The 14,993-nt window shown below is 43.5% G+C and overlaps 1 protein-coding gene across 3 annotated transcripts in view; it reads right to left on the bottom strand.

Annotated features, from left to right (window-relative positions):
* LOC121577981 (replication termination factor 2) overlaps positions 1 to 14,993 on the bottom strand; it is a 67,885-nt gene that overhangs the window by 13,041 nt on the left and 39,851 nt on the right. The gene's annotated exons all lie outside the window — the stretch shown is intronic.

Genomic DNA, 14,993 nt, shown 5'->3' with positions numbered 1-14,993 from the left:
CCATTTTCTAACAATTGCACCAACAGTTGTTGCCTTCTCACCAAGCTGCTTGCCTATTATCCTGTAGCCCATCCCAGCCTTGTGCAGGTCTACAATTTTATCCCTGATGTCCTTACACAGCTCTCTGGTCTTGGCCATTGTGGAGAGGTTGGAGTCTGTTTGATTGAGTGTGTGGACAGGTGTCTTTTATACAGGTAAGGAGTTCAAACAGGTGCAGTTAATACAGGTAATGAGTGGAGAACAGGAGGGCTTCTTAAAGAAAAACTAACAGGTCTGTGAGAGCCGGAATTCTTACTGGTTGGTAGGTGATCAAATACTTATGTCATGCAATAAAATGCAAATTAATTACTTAAAAATCATTCAATGTGATTTTCTGGATTTTTGTTTTAGATTCTGTCTCTCACAGTTGAAGTGTACCTATGATAAAAAATTACAGACCTCTACATGCTTTGTAAGTAGTAAAACCTACAAAATCGGCAGTGTATCAAATACTTGTTCTCCCCACTGTAGTTATAATCACAAAACAATAAATAGCTTAATAGCCTAAGCCTAATACTACGATACTGCAACCCATAGAGATCCTATTATATTACTAGAGGGGCTATGTCATAAATCCTCAAAGTTCCAAAATGGCAGCCACCTTGGTCAGGGAGAAATCCAAAACCAGTCTAATTGGAATTAATGTCAGTAGAGGCATAGGTGCAGGACAATAAAAGCTAACAGATATGAATGGCATATAGCTGCAACCAACTGAAGTGGTTTCATACAGTGTGCATGCAAATAGGGCTGTGAGGGTCATGGAATTTTGGATGACGGTAATTGGCCAGCCTAGTTGGTTTAGCCACGGAAAAAGACAGGAACGTTCCCGCTAGACATGATCGGCTGAGATAATGGATGGGCTGGACATGCCGAGAGATGAGTTCAGATTGGTCTGCCATGTAGCTTCTGTCTATAACATGAGCTGCTCAGTATGTGTAGATAGTCCTTGCTAATGTGGCTTTTTTCAAAGATATCATGGAGAACTGCAAAAGTGTTGCTACTGCTCTCAACAACATTGCTAGTGCTATTGACAAAGATCAGTGGGAAGAATGTGTGATGGACTGACTACTTTCTGGAGGACGATCGTGCCATGAAAATGAATCAGACAATGAGAAAATCCCTGATTTAGGTTAAAAAACAATAACATTGAACCAGACATTGTAGAGTCTTCTGATGACAGTGATGGGGAAGAAACGGCAATCAACAGTGTTGTTGTCACAGAAGATGTTGACCAAGTTTTGAAATCAGTGGAATGCCCGATGGAAGCAGAGTACGGTGGCTAAGCAGATGGAGAAAGTTCTGGCATTTGATTGCAAATGCGGAGGGAGTCGAAAAAATAACACAGAATGCTGTTGTATAAAACACCTGTCTCTGGATTACAGCTTCAAACTAAGGGCAACCATGGCATCCATGAGAGAGAGGGAGAAGCGTTAATCCATGTATACGGGTAAGAGTCTAGTTAGCTACATTTTCAGATATTATACGTTTCTAATTTAGTCAGAAAGTCTTATTGCAAGTTAAAGCATACTGTTAGCTATGTAGCTAACGTTACGTGTATGATCTGTGTACTGTAGTAATATTATTTGTTTCTCAGAAATCCATTTGCATTGCTAGTTATAGCCTAATGTTAGCTAGCTAGCTAACATTGAACCTAGTTTGTTAGCTTTAGCTACCTGCAGATTCATACTACAGCATTTCATGCATGGTGACTAGCTATGGCAATCGGTTTGTATTGCTAGTATTGTATGGGTTGGGATTATGGTTCATTGTTTAGCTAGCTAGCTAACTTACATGTCTAAACAAAAGACTCCACTTCGCCAGATGATTACATGATCTGTGTTGTAATATAATTTGTCTCTCAGAAATTCATTTGCATTGCTAGTTATAGCCTAATGTTACCTAACAAAAGACTCCACTTCGCCAGATGATTACATTACCTATCAAGTGTGTCTGGGGGTGATTACTGCCATCTATTGTATTTCATGAACATGTGTATATGTCTATACAATATTGACCCTTCCACTTAGATAGATATGGCTGGGGGGTGATTATAGCATTTATTTCACATGACCCATCAATTTAGACAAGTAAAGATAAAATATTTATATCTGGACACTTTCTATTTTTGATATTTATACTATGCAAATATGCAAGTAACCATTTCATTTCACTGTACTGTTTATACCTTCTGTGCATATCTAAATAAACTTAGATTTTATTTGATATAGTGCGTGTTTACCAGAGACGGTAATGTGAAGAACAACATGACCTGCACCAAAGTCAGATTAGGATATAGGCCAAGAACTAGATAAAAGTATTTTACATTTAGTTTTTCCTTATTGTAGGCTCCTACTTTCACCACTTTTAGCCTTGAAATATTTGGTTGTTTAATACACTACCTTACTCACTCTGTTTAGCACATGGCCTCACATGTGAATCCTTAAAGAGATGGGAGGGCTAAGGCTTAAGATGGTGTGAACCATGCTGAATTGGTGTAGACAAAGAAGAACTCTACAGTAGGTGTACTAAAACATTCAAGGACCATTTTCTTACAAGTTTATCAACTTTCAAAGCAGAAATACCTCCCCATTGTTCCTCAACTGCAGTGTATGATATACCATTTTGTAGCTCTGAGTCTCTACTTTTATTCAATGTAAAAAACACAATTTAAAATGTTGCTACATAAGACCGAATCGAGGCGGTCGGTCACATATGAAATTAAATAATAAATGAAGGGGGGGGAAAAAATCACTATTCCACTCAAATCACTCCAGCTTCTTATCCGGAAATCAGTTTGTGTTATTTTTTGCCTTTCCATAAAAACAAAACACTGACCTATGTGGATCACTACTGAATGTTTCTTTACATTAATAAAACGAGAGGTGAGACATACGCAGACTAATAACGTCACACTCGGCCAAAAGAAGACAAAAGCCGACCAGCAGGGGGAACCTATTGAACAGCGCCGGAAGAAGATGGCTGCCGTTTTACAGCCCTCTAACCAATTGTACTATTATGTGTGTTTTTCCGCATTATTTGTAATTTATTTTGTACATAATGTTTCTGCCATCGTCTCTTATAACCAAAGAGAGCTTCTGGATATCAGGACAGCGATTACTCACCTCGCGTTGGACGAAGACTTTTTCTTCAACGAGGCGTTCGCGAAGGATATTCTACAGACACCCAACAAGGCCCAGATCCCCGTCATTCGCGTGAGGAAGAGACGGAGATATCGTGGACGCAGATCCGGGTGCCTTGTAAGGATCCGACGGCGAACTAGTAAACTGCCTCTCCCATCAATCCTATTAGCCAACGTTCAAGCTTTTGAGAATAAAATGGACGATTTAAGATTACGGTTATCCTACCAACGGGACATTAAAAACTGTAATATCTTATGTTTCACGGAGTCGTGGCTGAACGACAACAATGACAACATTCAGCTAGCAGGCTATACGCTACATCGACAGGACAGAACGGCAGACTCCGGTAAGACAAGGGGCGGCGGTCTGTGTATATTTGTAAACAACAGCTGGTGCACAAAATCAAATACTAAGGAAGTCTCGAGGTTTTGCTCGCCTGAGGTAGAGTATCTTATGATAAGCTGTAGACCACACTATTTACCAAGAGAGTTTTCATCTATATTTTTCATAGCTGTCTATTTACCACCACAAACCAATGCTGGCATTAAGATTGCACTGAATGAGTTGTACAAGGCCATTAATCAACAGGAAAACGCTCATCCAGATGCAGCGCTCCTAGTAGCCGGGGACTTTAATGCAGGGAAACTTAAATCCGTTCTACCTCATTTCTACCAGCATGTTAAATGTGCAACCAGAGGGGAAAAAACTCTAGACCACCTTTACTCCACACACAGAGACGCATACAAAGCTCTCCTCGCCCTCCATTTGGCAAATCTGACCATAACTCTATCCTCCTGATTCCTTCTTATAAGCAAAAACTGAAGCAGGAAGCACCAGTGATTCGGCTAATAAAAAAGTGGTCAGATGACGCAGATGCTAAGCTACAGGACTGTTTTGCTAGCACAGACTGGAACATGTTCCGGGATTCTTCAGACAGCATTGAGGAGTACACCACATCAGTCACTGGCTTCATCAATAAGTGCATCGATGATGTCGTCCCCACAGTGACCGTACGTACATACCCCAACCAGAAGCCATGGATTACAGGAAACATCCGCACTGAGCTAAAGGGTAGAGCTGCCGCTTTCAAGGAACGGGACTCTAACCCGGACGCTTATAAGAAATCCCGCTATGACCTCCGACGAACCATCAAACAGGCAAAGAGTCAATACAGGTCTAAGATTGAATCATACTACACTGGCTCTGACGCTCGTCGGATGTGGCAGGGCTTGAAAACTATTACAGACTACAAAGGGAAGCACAGCCGCGAGCTGCCCAGTGACACAAGCCTACCAGACGAGCTAAACCACTTCTATGCTCGCCCGAGGCAAGCAACACTGAAGCATGCATGAGAGCACCAGCTGTTCCGGGACGACTATGTGATCACGCTCTCCGTAGCCGATGTGAGTAAGACTTTTAAGCAGGTCAACATTCACAAGGCCGCAGGGCCAGACGGATTACCAGGACGTGTACTCCGAGCATGTGCTGACCAACTGGCAAGTGTCTTCACTGACATTTTCAACATGTCCCTGACTGAGTCTGTAATACCAACATGTTTCAAGCAGACCACCATAGTCCCCGTGCCCAAGAACTCTAAGATAACCTGCCTAAATGACTACCGACCCGTAGCACTGACGTCTGTAGCCATGAAGTGCTTTGAAAGACTGGTCATGGCTCACATCAACAGCATAATCCCAGAAACCCTAGACCCACTCCAATTTGCATACCGCCCCAACAGATCCACAGATGATGCAATCTCTATCGCACTCCACACTGGACAAGAGGAACACCTACGTGAGAATGCTATTCATTGACTGAGAATGCTATTCATTGACTTTGCATACCGCCCCAACAGATCCACAGATGATGCAATCTCTATCGCACTCCACACTGGACAAGAGGAACACCTACGTGAGAATGCTATTCATTGACTATGCTATTCATTGACTACAGCTCAGCATTCAACACCATAGTGCCCTCTAAGCTCATCACTAAGCTAAGGATCCTGGGACTAAACACCTCCCTCTGCAACTGGATCCTGGACTTCCTGACGGGCCGCCCCCAGGTGGTAAGGGTAGGTAACAACACATCTGCCACACTGATCCTCAACACGGGGGCCCCTCAGGGGTGCGTGCTCAGTCCCCTCCTGTACTCTCTGTTCACCCATGACTGCATGGCCAGGCACGACTCCAACACCATCATTAAGTTTGCCGACGACACAACAGTGGTAGGCCTGATCACCGACAACGATGAGACAGCCTATAGGGGAGGAGGTCAGAGATCTGGCCGTGTGGTGCCAGGACAACAACCTCTCCCTCAACGTGACCAAGACAAAGGAGATGATTGTGGACTACAGGAAAAAAAAGAGGACTGAGCACGCCCCCATTCTCATCGACGGGGCTGTAGTGGAACAGGTTGAGAGCTTCAAGTTCCTTGGTGTCCACATCACCAACGAACTATCATGGTCCAAACACACCAAGACAGTCGTGAAGAGGGCACGACAAAGCCTATTCCCCCTCAGGAGACTAAAAAGATTTGGCATGGGTCCTCAGATCCTCAAAAAATTCTACAGCTGCACCATCGAGAGCATCCTGACTGGTTGCATCACCGCCTGGTATGGCAACTGCTTGGCCTCTGACCGCAAGGCACTACAGAGGGTAGTGCGTACGGCCCAGTACATCACTGGGGCAAAGCTCCCTGCCATCCAGGACCTCTATACCAGGCGGTGTCAGAGGAAGGCCCTCAAAATTGTCAAAGACTCCAGCCACCCTAGTCATAGACTGTTCTCTCTGCTACCGCACGGCAAGCGGTACCGGAGTGCCAAGTCTAGGTCCAAAAGACTTCTCAACAGCTTCTACCCCCAAGCCATAAGACTCCTGAACAGCTAATCATGGCTACCCGGACTATTTGCACTGCCCCCCCACCCCATCCTTTTTACGCTGCTGCTACTCTGTTAAGTATTTATGCATAGTCACTTTAACTCTACCCACATGTACATATTACCTCAACTACCTCAACTAGCCGGTGCCCCCGCACATTGACTATGCAACGGTACCCCCCTGTATATATAGCCTCCCTACTGTCACTTTATTTTACTGTATATATAGCCTCCCTACTGTCACTTTATTTTACTTCTGCTCTTTTTTTCTCAACACTTTTTTGTTGTTGTTTTATTCTTACTTTTTTGTTTAAAATAAATGCACTGTTGGTTAAGGGCTGTAAGTAAGCATTTCACTGTAATGTCTGCACCTGTTGTATTCGGCGCATGTGACCAATAAAATTTGATTTGATTTGATTTGATTTGATTTATTGTGTCCTGGTGGCAGCTCAATGTGACCTCTGAACACGTGGCCCTGTTAACACAACGAGGGCTAATCTCAGTCGCTGATCAAGCAGCAAACAAACCCTGGCTGGGGCTGTCGTCGCTGCCGGCTGCACTCTACTCAGTACTAAACAAGCCACAGGCAGCAGAACCACCTGAGGTCTCAAAGAAAAGAAAGACAGAGAGACAGACAGAAAGAGAGAGGCAAGGAAATGATACTCCATGCTGCACATCTGAAAATTGAAGAAAGGAGATTGGGGTTGCATAGGTTAATGAGAGGATGTGAGAGAGAGAGAGAGATGGGGTGAGAGAGAGAGAGATGGGGTGAGAGAGAGATGTGTGAGAGAGAGAGAGAGAGAGAGAGAGAGAGAGAGAGAGAGAGAGAGAGAGAGAGAGAGAGAGAGAGAGAGAGATGGGAGATGGGGTGAGAGAGATGGGGTGAGAGAGAGAGATGGGGTGAGAGATGGGGTGAGAGAGAGAGATGGGGTGAGAGAGATGGGTGAGAGAGTGAAAGAGGCAGAGAGGGAGAGAATAGAGAGAGAGAGGAGAGAGAGAGAGAAGAGAGGGAGAGAGAGAGAAGAGAGGGAGAGAGAGAGATAAAAGAGAGAGAGAGAGAGATAGAGAGAGAAGAGAGAGACAGAGCGAGAGAGAGAGGCAGAGAGAGAGAGCGAGAGAGAGAGGCAGAGAGAGAGGCAGAGAGAGAGGCAGAGAGAGAGGCAGAGAGAGAGAAAGAGAGAGAGACAGAGAGAGAGAAGATAGCGAGAGAGAGAGAGACAGAGAGAGAGAGAGAGCAAGAGAGAGAGAGAGAGAGAGAGAGAAAGATGGGGTGAGAGAGGAAGAGAGAAAAAAGGAAGTCAGAAGTAGTTTGAAGGGGGGAGGAGACTGTTGGGAAAGGTTGCTTTGTATGAGTGTATGTGTGTGTGTGCGCCAAATGAGAGAGAAGCCGCTTGTTACCAGGCAGGGCCCGGCCCTCGTCTCAGGGGAAATGCAGAGGAAGCACCTCCAACACACACGCTAGGGCAAGAAATGAAAGATACAGATGCAGACACAAACTCACAGTAGAGAAACACGCGGAGCACAGCAACCTTGCGAGCCACGCGCTACCCGGAGACAACCACAACAAACGCAGCGCGCAGCAGCAGCTTCAGCTCCACCTGCCCATCCCTTGCCGACCCATGGTTCCAGCTCCGTGTGCACCTGGCTTTACTCCCTGCTGGTTCCGGCCCGCCATGTTTTGGTCAGGGGCTTAATGTTTAAGATCTTCTTCAGCGAAAATACCTGGGCTCAACTGCAATTAAGGTAACTGGTTAGACTTAGCCTGCCGCTCTTTCTCTGTTCGCTCTTTCTCTGTGCGTGTGTGTTTCATAAACTCTTGGAGGTGATGAAAGATTGTATTTATTGCCCGGAATTGAAATGGTGGTGAAGGTAATATGCTAAGCTCAGCTGTGTGTGGTAACACCAATTCCACCGATGAGCTTTCAATTGGTTCATTAACTGGTGATAAAAATAAACATATGGCTCCATGAGAACTAGCAGTGTTTAATATAATCTAATAATGGCAACAGGTGGTGGTAAAGTCAGTTCTTTTTGGCAATCATGAATTCCCATTTAACAAAAAATATCTATAGTGACATACTGTATAAACTGATCTATAGTGACATACTGGATAAACTGATCCATAGTGATATACTGGATAAACTGATATATAGTGACATACAGTGAGGGAAAAAAGTATTTGATCCCCTGGTGATTTTGTACGTTTGCCCACTGACAAAGAAATGATCAGTCTATAATTTTAATGATAGGTTTATTTGAACAGTGTAAAACAGAATAACAACAAAAAAATCCAGAAAAACGCATGTCAAAAATGTTACAAATTGATTTACATTTTAATGAGGGAAATAAGTATTTGACCCCTCTGCAAAACATGACTTAGTACTTGGTGGCAAAACCCTTGTTGGCAATCACAGAGGTCAGATATTTCTTGTAGTTGGCCACCAGGTTTGCACACATCTCAGGAGGGATTTTTTCCCACTCCTCTTTGCAGAACTTCTCCAAGTCATTAAGGTTTCGAGGCTGACGTTTGGCAACTCAAACCTTCAGCTCCCTCCACAGATTTTCTATGGGATTAAGGTCTGGAGACTGGCTAGGCCACTCCAGGACCTTAATGTGCCTCTTCTTGAGCAACTCCTTTGTTGCCTTGGCCGTGTGTTTAGGGTCATTGTCATGCTGGAATACCCATCCATGACCCATTTTCAATGCCCTGGCTGAGGGAAGGAGGTTCTCACCCAAGATTTGACAGTACATGGCCCCGTCCATCGTCCCTTTGATGCAGTGAAGTTGTCCTGTCCCCTTAGCAGAAAAACACCCCCAAAGCATAATGTTTCCACCTCCATGTTTGACGGTGGGGATGGTGTTCTTGGGGTCATAGGCAGCATTCCTCCTCCTCCAAACACGGCGAGTTGAGTTGATGCCAAAGAGCTCCATTTCGGTCTCATCTGACCACAACACTTTCACCCAGTTCTCCTCTGAATCATTCAGATGTTCATTGGCAAACTTCAGACGGGCATGTATATGTGCTTTCTTGAGCATGGGGACCTTGCGGGCGCTGCAGGATTTCAGTCCTTCACGGCGTAGTGTATTACCAATTGTTTTCTTGGTGACTATGGTCCCAGCTGCCTTGAGATCATTGACAAGATCCTCCCGTGTAGTTCTGGGCTGATTCTTCACCATTCTCATGATCATTGCAACTCCACGAGGTGAGATCTTGCATGGAGCCCCAGGCCGAGGGAGATTGACAGTTCTATTGTGTTTCTTCCATTTGCGAATAATCGCACCAACTGTTATCACCTTCTCAACAAGCTGCTTGGCGATGGTCTTGTAGCCCATTCCAGCCTTGTGTAGGTCTACAATCTTGTCCCTGACATCCTTGGAGAGCTCTTTGGTCCTGGCCATGGTGGAGAGTTTGGAATCTGATTGATTGATTGCTTCTGTGGACCGGTGTGTTTTATACAGGTAACAAACTGAGATTAGGAGCACTCCCTTTAAGAGTGTGCTCCTAATCTCAGCTCGTTACCTGTATAAAAGACACCTGGGAGCCAGAAATCTTTCTGATTGAGAGGGGGTCAAATAATTATTATTAAAACGTTTCCTATTAACTGTTACTGCAGACAATGAATTAATGGCAGTTAAAACATTTGTCATAAGCAAACAAGACAACTTTTCTACTTCACGAGTCAGTATGCCAAGACAGCTTTCTCTGTCTGTTGACGTAATTACTGCGGATACCAATTTTGTTTGTTCTTTTCCTCATGTTACAATGGCCTGTGCCTTTTCTGTGAGAGACCCTTGTGATCTCATTACACTCTCACACGTTTCCATAACAAGCCCGATGTCCAAATCTCTGCAACAGGTTGCCACCGATTACAAGGTTTCAGCAAGTCTCAGGTGAATACGTCTCTCTAGTGTGCTATTAGGCGACTGCAGAGGGTGTTGAAGAGAAAAACGTCTCCCTTTTCTAGTGGATTCTTATTGACTCTCCACCTGGGTGGTAGTGCGGTGAACGAAGTGAAGCAGTGTAGCTCACTTCTTACAGAGATAATCCATCTGTTAGCAGGAGCAACTGGTAGACCTACAGTGGGGAGAACAAGTATTTGATACACTGCCGATTTTGCAGGTTTTCCTACTTACAAAGCATGTAGAGGTCTGTAATTTTTATCATAGGTACACTTCAACTGTGAGAGACGGAATCTAAAACAAAACTCCAGAAAATCACATTGTATGATTTTTAAGTAATTAATTTGCATTTTATTGCATGACATAAGTATTTGATACATCAGAAAAGCAGAACTTAATATTTGGTACAGAAACCTTTGTTTGCAATTACAGAGATCATATGTTTCCTGTAGGTCTTGACCAGGTTTGCACACACTCCTCCATACAGACCTTCTCCAGATCCTTCAGGTTTCGGGGCTGTCGCTGGGCAATACGGACATTCAGCTCCCTCCAAAGATTTTCTATTGGGTTCAGGTCTGGAGACTGGCTAGGCTACTCCAGGACCTTGAGATGCTTCTTACAGAGCCACTCCTTAGTTGCCCTGGCTGTGTGTTTCGGGTCGTTGTCATGCTGGAAGACCCAGCCACGACCCATCTTCAATGCTCTTACTGAGGGAAGGAGGTTGTTACCATAAAGCAGGGGGACCTTGCGTGCGCTGCAGGATTTTAATCCATGACGGCGTAGTGTGTTACTAATGGTTTTCTTTGAGACTGTGGTCCCAGCTCTCTTCAGGTCATTGACCAGGTCCTGCTGTGTAGTTCTGGGATGATCCCTCACCTTCCTCATGATCATTGATGCCCCATGAGGTGAGATCTTGCATGGAGCCCCAGACCGAGGGTGATTGACCGTCATCTTGAACTTCTTCCATTTTCTAATAATTGCGCCAACAGTTGTTGCCTTCTCACCAAGCTGCTTGCCTATTGTCCTGTAGCCCATCCCAGCCTTGTGCAGGTCTACAATTTTATCCCTGATGTCCTAACACAGCTCTCTGGTCTTGGCCATTGTGGAGAGGTTGGAGTCTGTTTGATTGAGTGTGTGGACAGGTGTCTTTTATACAGGTAACAAGTTCAAACAGGTGCAGTTAATACAGGTAATGAGTGGAGAACAGGAGGGCTTCTTAAAGAAAAACTAACAGGTCTGTGAGAGCCGGAACTCTTTCTGGTTGGTAGGTGATCAAATACTTATGTCATGCAATAAAATGCAAATGAATTACTTAAAAATCATACAATGTGATTTTCTGGATTGTTGTTTTAGATTCCAACTCTCACAGTTGAAGTGTACCTATGATAAAAATTACAGACCTCGACATGCTTTGTAAGTAGGAAAACCTGCAAAATCGGCAGTGTATCAAATACTTGTTCTCCCCACTGTACGTGAGGATTAAGCTGTGTCCACTTATTATTGAAAAATGAAAATGAATAAAGGTAGAAATGGCCATGTGCTTCTATTTAGAGCAGGGATATTGTATTTAGGAGCTAGAGTATGTCAGTGGTTCCACTGCAGTCATTTATACAGTTGAAGTCGGAAGTTTACATACACAGGTTGGAGTCATTAAAACTTGTTTTTCAACCACTCCACACATTTCTTGTTAACAAACTATAGTTTTGGCAAGTCGGTTAGGACATCTACTTTGTGCATGACACAAGTAATATTTCCAACAATTGTTTACAGACAGATTATTTCACTTATAATACACTGTATCACAATTCCAGTGAGTCAGAAGTTTACATACACTAAGTTGACTGTGCCTTTAAACAGCTTGGAAAATTCCAGAAAATGATATCATGGCTTTAGAAGCTTCTAATAGGCTATTTGACATCCTCTGAGTCAATTGGAGGTGTACCTGTGGATGTGATTCAAGGCCTACCTTCAAACTCAGTGCCTCTTTGCTTAACATCATGGGAAAATCAAAAGAAATCAGCCAAGACCTCAGAAAAAGAATGGTAGACCTCCACAAGTCTGGTTCATCCTTGGGAGCAATTTCCAAACGCCTGAAGGTACCACGTTCATATGTACAAACAATAGTATGCAAGTATAAACATCTTGGGACCACGCAGCTGTCATACCGCTCAGGAAGGAGACGCGTTCTGTCTCCTAGAGATGAACGTACTTTGGTGCAAATTTTTACATTTTACATTTTAGTCATTTAGCAGACGCTCTTATCCAGAGCGACTTACATGAGCAATTAGGGTTAAGTACCTTGCTTAAGGGCACATCTACAGATTTCTCACCTAGTCGGCTCGGGGATTAGAACCAGCGACCTTTCGGTTACTGGCACAACGCTCTTACCCACTAAGCTACCTGCCAGAAAACAGCTAAGGACTTTGTGAAGATGCTGGTGGAAACAGGTACAAAAGTATCTATATCCACAGTAAAACGAGTGCTATATCGACTTAACCTGAAAGGCCGCTCAGCAAGGAAGAAGCCACTGCTCCAAAACCACCATAAAAAGGCCAGACTACGGTTTGCAACTGCACATGGGGACAAAGATCGTAATTTTTTGAGAAATGTCCTCTGGTCTGATGAAACAAAAATAGAACTGTTTGGCCATAATGACCATCGTTACGTTTGGAGGAAAAGGGGGGGACTTGCAAGCCGAAGAACACCATCCCAACCGTGAAGCACAGATATATTGAAGCAACATCTCGAGACATCAGTCAGGAAGTTAAACCTTGGTCGCAAATGCGTCTTCCAAATGGACAATGACCCCAAGCATACTTCCAAAGTTGTGGCAAAATGGCTTAAGGACAACAAAGTCAAGGTATTGGAGTGGCCATCACAAATCCCTGACCTCAATCCTATAGAACATTTGTGGGCAGAACTTTAAAAGCGTGTGCTAACAAGGAGGCCTACAAACCTGAGTCAGTTACACCAGCTCTGTCAGGAGGAATGGGCCAAAATTCACCCAACTTATTGTGGGAAGCTTGTTGAAGGCTACCCGAAATGTTTGACCCAAGTTAAACAATTTAAAGGCAATGCTACCAAATACTAATACTAATACTTCTGACCCACTGGGAATGTGATGAAATAAATAAAAGCTGAAATAAATCATTCTCTCTACTATTATTATGACATTTCACATTCTTAAAATAAAGTGGTGATCCTAACTGACCTAAAACAGGGAATATTTACTAGGATTAAATGTCAGGAATTGTGAAAAACTGAGTTTAAATGTATTTGGCAAAGGTGTATGTAAACTTCCGACTTCAACTGTATATGGCGCGGCGCCACGGCAAATCATTGCCAGACCCACCCAAGAAATATGGAATGTTAAAAAATATTTATTCTGAGCCACATTTTGAAGATGCTAGAACAGTCAACATTTACAGTGGCTTGCGAAAGTATTCACCCCCCTTGGCATTTTTCCTATTTTGTTGCCTTACAACCTGGAATTAAAATTGATTTTTGGGTGGGTTTGTATCATTAGATTTACACAACATGCTTACCACTTTGAAGATGCAAAATATTATTTTTTTGTGAAACAATCAAGAAATAAGACAAATAAACTGAAAACATGAGCGTGCATAACTATTCACCCCCACCTTTTGCAGCAATTACAGCTGCAAGTCTCTTGGGGTATGTCTCTATACGCTTGGCACATCTAGCCACTGGTATTTTTGCCCATTCTTCAAGGCAAAACTGCTCCAGCTCCTTCAAGTTGGATGGGTTCCGCTGGTGTACAGCAATCTTTAAATCATACCACAGATGCTCAATTGGATTGAAGTCTGGGCTTTGACTAGGCCATTCCAAGACATTTAAATGTTTCCCCTTAAACCACTTGAGTGTTGCTTTAGCAGTATGCTTAGGGTCATTGTCCTGCTGGAAGGTGAACCTCCGTCCCAGTCTCAAATCTCTGGAAGACTGAAACTGGTTTCCCTCAAGGATTTCCCTGTATTTAGCGCCATCCATCATTCCTTCAATACTGACCAGTTTCCCTGTCCCTGCCGATTAAAAACATCCCCACAGCATGATGCTGCCACCACCATGCTTCACTGTTGGGATGGTGTTCTCAGGGTGATGAGAGGGTTTGCGCCAGACATAGCGTTTTCCTTTATGCCCAAAAAGCTCAATTTTAGTCTCATCTGACCAGAGTACCTTCTTCCATATGTTTGGGGAGTCTCCCACATGCCTTGTGGTGGCCACTCTTCCGTAAAGCCCAGCTCTGTGGAGTGTATGGCTTAAAGTGGTCCTATGGACAGATACTCCAATCTCCACTGTGGAGCTTTGCAGCTCCTTCAGGGTTATCTTTGGTCTCTTTGTTGTCTCTCTGATTAATGCCCTCCTTGCCTGGTCTGTGAGTTTTGGTGGGCGGCCCTCTCTTGGCAGGTTTGTTGTGGTGCCATATTATTTCCATTTTTTAATAATGGATTTAATGGTGCTCCGTGGGATGTTCAAAGTTGCTGATTGCTTTTTTATAACCCAACCGTGATCTGTACTTCTCCACAAGTTTGTCCCTGACCTGTTTGGAGAGCTCCTTGGTCTTCATGATGCCGCTTGCTTGGTGGTGCCCCTTACTTTTTTAAATTTAAATTTAAATTACTTAGTAGTGTTGCAGACTCTGGGGCCATTCAGAACAGGTGTATATATACTGAGATCATGTGACACTTAGATTGCACACAGGTGTACTTTATTTAACTCATTATGTGACTTCTGAAGGTAATTGGTTGCACCAGATCTTATTTAGGGGCTTCATAGAAAAGGGGGTGAATACATATGCACACACCAATTTATTTATTTTTTACTTTTTAGAATGTTTTGAAACAAGTAACTTTTTTCATTTCACTTCACCAATTTGGACTATTTTGTGTATGTCCATTACATGAAATCTAAATAAAAATCAATTTAAATTACAGGTAGTAATGTAACAAAATAAGAAAAATGCCAAGGGAGCTGAATACTTTTGCAAGGCACTGTACTTTTCCTCTGCAAACAAAACA

This window comes from Coregonus clupeaformis, chromosome 12 (assembly GCF_020615455.1).
Source record: "Coregonus clupeaformis isolate EN_2021a chromosome 12, ASM2061545v1, whole genome shotgun sequence".
NCBI lineage: Eukaryota > Metazoa > Chordata > Actinopteri > Salmoniformes > Salmonidae > Coregonus > Coregonus clupeaformis.
Note: the sequence above shows the minus strand (reverse complement) of the source record. Positions and strands in the feature narration are given on the sequence as shown.